Genomic DNA, 6,638 nt, shown 5'->3' with positions numbered 1-6,638 from the left:
TCTCATTCATCCGCACTCAGCCTCGGTATGGACAACCTCAACAAAATACTAAAACACATAAAGACACAGTTTAAGTTTAACTGAATAAATTGGAACCAGTGCCTCCCTTCAGCACATTACCATATTTAATCGCTGTCTGCATCTCAGAATCAGAATCAGCTTTATTGCCAAGTTCGTACATACAAACAAGGAATTTGACTCCGGTACACTTTGCTCTTTGGTTTTGTTTTTGCATTACACAATATACATATTTACAATGTACAATATACACATATATAATAAAAAGGTGCATTTGCAACATCTGTATGCTGTTGTTTTGTACTCTATTGAATGTTCAACAGAGAAACAGTCTGGGGGAAGAAACTGTCTCTGTGGCGGCTGGTTTTAGTAAACAGTGTTCTGTAACGGCAGCCTGAAGGTAAAGCTCTGAACAGTTTATGTGCAGGGTGTGTGGGGTATGCAGAGATTTTAGCAGCTCTTTTCCTGACCCTAGACCTGTATAAGTCCTGGATGGAGGGAAGGTCAGTCCTGATTATTCTCTGTGCATTCCTGATTATTCGTTTCAGTCTGCACCTGTCCTGTTTTGTGGATGAGCCAAACCACACTGAGATGGATGAAGACAGGACAAATTGAATGATGGCAGTGTAGAAGATGACCAGCAGCTCCTGTGGAAGGTTGAACTTCTTGAGTTGCCTCAGGAAGTACAGTCTCTGCTGGGCCTTTATTCAAAAAGTGTCTATGTGTGAAGACCATCTCAGGTCCTCAGAGATGGTGGTTCCTAAGAACCTGAAATGGTCCACGGCCGATACAGTGTTGTTGAGGATGGTGAGGGGGATGTATGGGGGTGGTGTTCTCCGAAAGTCCACCACCATTTCCACAGTCTTGAGTGGGTTGAGTTCAATGTAGTTCTGACTGCACCACTGTACCAGCCGATCCACCGGTGCGGTCAGAACTACCTTGATGAAGTTAGTTTAGGTTGATTCAGTGAATCTTATAGATCTGTTGGGGATGTTTAGCTGAAACAAAGTAGAATGCACAACATGGAGGAGGTAGAAGATTCTTATTCTCAGTCTTTTCCCAAGTTTATTTTTTAGCTGTATCTTCAGATAACTACATCAGTCAGTATCAGATCCAAACCCCTGAATGAAATGTTTCTGTTAAGATGTGGTGTGACTACTTTTATTGCCTGGCGTTAGCCACTGACAGAGAAAAAGCCAACCTGACATTTCAGTGGAGCATCACAGATCCTCCACTGAAATTAACAATGTGCATGGGCCCCTTTTTTGTTTATTCAAATTTTCCAAATTTGTACAAAGAACCACACAAATAACAATACAATGGAGGCAGTTGCAAAAAACAAAACAAAACAAAATAAAACAACAAAGCTGGGCACATACAGTGGAGCAGATGCATCACTATTACCAATATCTCCATGTAAATAAAAAATAAACGAAGGAGGTGGCTGCTTGAGAGGTCATGTTTTAAGAGGGATTACGGTCCTGTTGAACTAGTAGGTCCACAAATGGCTACCAGATGTTTTGAAAAGACTTGAGTTTGTCCATTATATCATATCTAATATCCTAACCGTCTGCCAATAGATTAGAGCCTGTAGATTTGCTGCCCAATAGTAGTGCAAAAAGCAAGGTAGGCCTAGCCCACCTTTCTGCCTTGATTTGTATGAGTCTTTGATATTCTGTGAGCCTTAAAGCCCCAAATAAAATGTACGATAATAGAGTCTAGAGTTTTATAAAATTACTTGGTTAAAAAAATAGGGAGGTTCTTAAAGAGGTTTACAAAATCTTGGGAGGGTGACCATTATAATAGCAATTACACTACCTACCATGAAAATTCAAACGACCTATCATGGAAAGAGGGAGGGTGTGTCTCCTTCTTCCTTTAACCTTTCTACTTTTATGAGAATGATTAATTTAAAGATTACTGTAGAATCCTTTGGAAGATTTTCTCTCCATATATGTGGCTATTCTAGCTGATCAAAAGCTTTCTCTGCATCCAAACACAGAACTGCCACTTTTTCCTCTTTGTCATAGTTATTCATTAGTTTTCTAACATTAAAGAAAGAAAATCCTGTCTGGTCAGCATAGATAATGGTAGCGACGTATTTATTTAACCTATTTTCTAATAATTTTGTTAGAATCTTCATATCGGTGTTCAGCAACACAATAGGAAGGAAAGTTGAAGGGTCAGTCTTATTTCTTCCTGCTTTTATATGGAGATATTGGCTTCATAAAGCAAATTAGGAACTTTTTGAACTTCAAATGAATGGATAAACATTCTCAGCAAGAGAGGAGCCAATACCTTCAAATATTTTTTTATATAATTCTATGCCATAACCAACTGGCCTTGAGCTTTTGCCATTTGGGAATGATTTTATAACATTGACAAGCTTCTAGATGGTGATATTAGCCTCCATTGCTTCTCTCGCTGCTTCACTCAGTTTTCGAAATCCAGATGAGCTATCCAGCCTGAGACACTTCCCTTAGCTTTTGACATGTACTTCTGGGGCTTTTCCACCCCTGTCTCAAAATAATTTTGCTTTAATACAAACAGTTGGGGTCTCACCTGATCAGTTGAAATACTATTATATTTATATTTAAGTGTGGGAGCTCTCTGTAACATTAGGTTGTTAGATTTATAGCTGGTTTCCAACCAAGTCAGCTCTTTTTCAATTTCCACAAGCTGTATTCGTTTTTCTTCTTTAGCTGTGGTTTCAAAAGCAATAATGTGTCCCCAATTACAACCTAAAAGTTTCCCACAGCATTGAATTTCACACTTCTGGATTATCAATTTCCACAAACTGTAATCTTTGAAGAAACAAACAGATTAATCTTTAAATCAGACAACAGTGTTGGGTGAAACCGTCAGTTAAATGACTGCTGTTTGAAGTTAATATCCAAAACCAGTGTAACTGGTGAGTGATCAGAAATGTAATTATTATGATATGAAGAGGAGATTATATTTGGTATCGAATTTGAATCCAGTAAGAAATAATCAATCAGTCTTTGGGAAAAGAATTAGTGATCTCTATCTTTAGGGTGTTGGAGTCACCATGTGTCTGTTAAACTCAGCTAGAAAACAACATTAGTCGGATTGCCAGGAGGATGTTCGACGGTTTGTCAGCATTGTCTCTAGCTATGTTAGCTTTGCTACATGTGTCTCTCTCTCTGGTGGATCCTTCTCTAGTTGTTTTTCACCCTCTGTCTTAGTTGTGATTGTGGGTTTTGGTGGTTTTGGCATCTTGAAGCTTTTAGACAGTGGCAAGAAAGCACTAAAGTCAGGTGAACTACTCGAAGTAAAATTATTGACCAAATAATTTTAAGTAGGGAGAGGAGCTTGGAGGAAATGCGTCTATTTCACCTGGCACTCACTAGCGCCCCCCCATTGGCTGCTTTTTGTTATATTTATTCTTAGTTTTAGGAGCTGTTTCTGCAGAAAAGCTCAAACCTAGTTTTATCTGATTGAGCACATTGTCACAATACTGAGGTTTGCTGTTCATTTTGATCTTTAGGTCTTGCTTTGTTACGTTTACTCCTCTATGCTCATTATTGTTAGTTGCTTTCCTTATTAGTTCATTCTTTTGTGTTTTATTCTAGTGGTCTGTTAACATTTCATATTTATTCTCTTAGATTTCCTCTTATCTTTTTCCCTTGATTTGTAGTTTCCTTGTATCTCTGTTGAGATCAGCGGTGTTAATTAGTCTCCCTCCTTCAGCTGCTTTGCCTCCCCTTAGCCACAGTTGCTCCACATCTCCCCTGATTGCTCTTCTGGTTTGCTTGCCATTTCCCCACCCCTGCCTGAGTATTTAAACTCCTGTTTACTCTTATTTTCCTTGCTGGTTTCCTACGTTGCCTCCCCTCACTGCCATACTCCTCCTCTCTGTTTGACAACCAATCCCCTCCTTGTCCTGTTCTGGTCTCCTTGTGGTACACAAATTTTTGCAAGTCTTTTTATTTTATCATTAAAGTACTCAGCTTGACTTTAATTCAGCTTTGCATTTGAATTTTTTATCAATCAAAACATGACAAAGTCAGATACAGTCCAAGTAGTGTTTAACAAACACTTGTTTACGTTTCTGATGGCAGGAAAGGACAAACGTCCTGGACTGGCGACCCTGCACAGGTTGGCAGTCCAGGACGTATGGGAAGAACCCACACATGTATGGGTTACTGCAGTTAAAGAATATTTAAATTTTGCATACATCTTTACCAGGGTTGCTACTAACTGTAGATGTCCTGTTGTATGTGTTGTATATTTAAAAGATTATGTTTTATCATAACAATTCCTAGAAAAGTAAATGAACAGAAAATGCTGTTCCCAGCTACAGATTGAAATCATAACTTTGTGTTGCTTATTTTTGTGAGATAAGACGTACTTCCACCAAACCACTGGCAGTATCTTACATTTTCTAAATAAATATATTATAAACACCATAGATTATTGCACCACCGCTGAGGAGTGAAAGCAGAAAATGCCTCCAGATCAGCCTTTCTTATAAAACCACATGATTCAAATCCTAACAAACAAACATCAGTTTTTTATTTAAGTGAAAACCTTTAACTTAAATTACAGTGTATTGATCCTTAGCATAAACTTATAGAAAAAAGTTTATTATAGACTAAACAGTGCCAATGTAGTCGAAGTGTGATGTCTAGCAAGCTGAGATTCATACCCAGCATCATTGTAGATTCCTGTGATGTGGGAGTGAATTTCTACTGAAAGCAAAGGCCGGATGTTGGTGGGTGTTGGTGAGCTTTTTGTCAGGTGTCCAAGGAGCTCAAGTCAAAACATAAAACTGCTGGTTGAACCTGAACAGCACAGTATTTACCAGGCTGGTACTGAATGTAACTGAACAGCTAAACGACTTGCCTTTTATTAATGAGCAACTTAATGATTAAATAGAAAATGTGGACATGTGCATGTTTGATCAAAAGCATGATGAGGGAGATGTTTTTGACCTCCAGTGAACCAAAATTCATTCATCATCCTGACTTGAAGCCATTAGTGTGGCTAAGTGTAAACTGAGTTCTGATGTTTTAGGTCAAATCAAGTTTAACTTCTGCAGTTATGTAACATTTCCATCAGTTTTCAGTTGGCAACAGGCTCAATCTCTGTGTTGTTGTAATGGAAACAATGATAGTTGGGTCTTTAAGGGTTCAAGTGTTACAGTTAGGGTTCCCGCTGATACAATCCCAATTTTCTTCAAAGCCAGATTTCTGACAGTTGTAAAGTTACTAACTGTTCCTCCTAAAGTACTGAATTCAATACATTTACTACCTACCTCATTTATCCCTTATCTTCAACTCTTTTATACCTTAACACTGCCCCCTTAATCCATCAAACCTGCTTCCATAAAACTTTAACCTTGTCTACTTCAATAAAGGGCAACCGATACATGTTTTAACTCTAAATAAGCTGACCATCTTTGCCTTTTAAAAGTTTGTTTTTGGTTGGAGAAGCAAAACTCTCCAACTAAGTTAAAGGTGTGCATGGATTTTCTGCAAACCTTTAGCTTTTGCAAAAACTCAATTTACCACCTGAAAACCACAATGTCCTAAACGCAGTGTCCCCAAATGAAAGATGGATGGAGACAAGCGAGCATAGAAAGAGGCCAGAGGCCAGGGAGATTACGACATAATTTGGTTAACTGGATGTAACCTGCTGTCCAACTCAAACACTGAGATCATACCTGGCACATCTTTCAGTGATGTGATTATGGAAGGATAAAAACCCTGTCTGCATTCTTTTATCTATGAAGGATGGAGGAAGACTTTTGTTGCTGTATGAAGACAATTTTACTGTGACACATTGTGGTCATAGAGCTGCGGATATCTTTTTAAAGCTCTATGATCTGTGCCTTTTTGCTTCTTGTTGGAATCAGAATGATGTTGTAGATCATAACTTACAAACTGACAATAGGATTTTTTGACAACTCATCTTTCTGATATGACTATCTCATTCTGGAGACAGCATAACAACAGAGAAACTACAACTACTCAGATGAAGGAAAAAGTGCCTCATATTGACAATAAATGTAGGGATTTCAGATTGTGTGTTTGTAGAAAAGACATTGAGGGGTTGCACATTTTATAACAAGACAAAAGGATAAAGTTGAAGCAGTCTATATCAACCTATGACCTTAATTCTGTTTTGCTATATATTGCAGTAGATTTGCCTAAAAATGAAGAGCAGCACAATTATCTGGCTGTTACCTGAATTGATTCTCCTGCAATGAAAAGAACTGTACCTTGTAATTTACCTTATTCCTCAACTGGTGCTTTTTAAACAGATGTGCAAGAGTATTTAAAAAAATAAGAATATCATTGAAATGTTAATTTCTTTTAGTAATTCAGTTATAAAGGTTAAGGAAAACCCAAAATTCAATTATTGAAAATTGTGAAGATTACATAAGACAAGAAAATATTTTTAATGAACGAGATTCAGTGATAAAAGAACCCAAAGATTTTACTCTCCACAAGAAGGATAAGCCACAGAAGGTCATTGATAAATAAACTGGCTCTTCCCAGATTGCATTATCGTAGCGTATTAATGGAAGGTTGAGTGGAAAGAAGACAAAGTGGTAAAAACAGATGTACAAGCACCAGATATTACCACTGTCTTAA

Source organism: Girardinichthys multiradiatus, chromosome 17 (genome assembly GCF_021462225.1).
Source record: "Girardinichthys multiradiatus isolate DD_20200921_A chromosome 17, DD_fGirMul_XY1, whole genome shotgun sequence".
Classification (NCBI taxonomy): Eukaryota; Metazoa; Chordata; class Actinopteri; order Cyprinodontiformes; family Goodeidae; genus Girardinichthys; species Girardinichthys multiradiatus.
Note: the sequence above shows the minus strand (reverse complement) of the source record.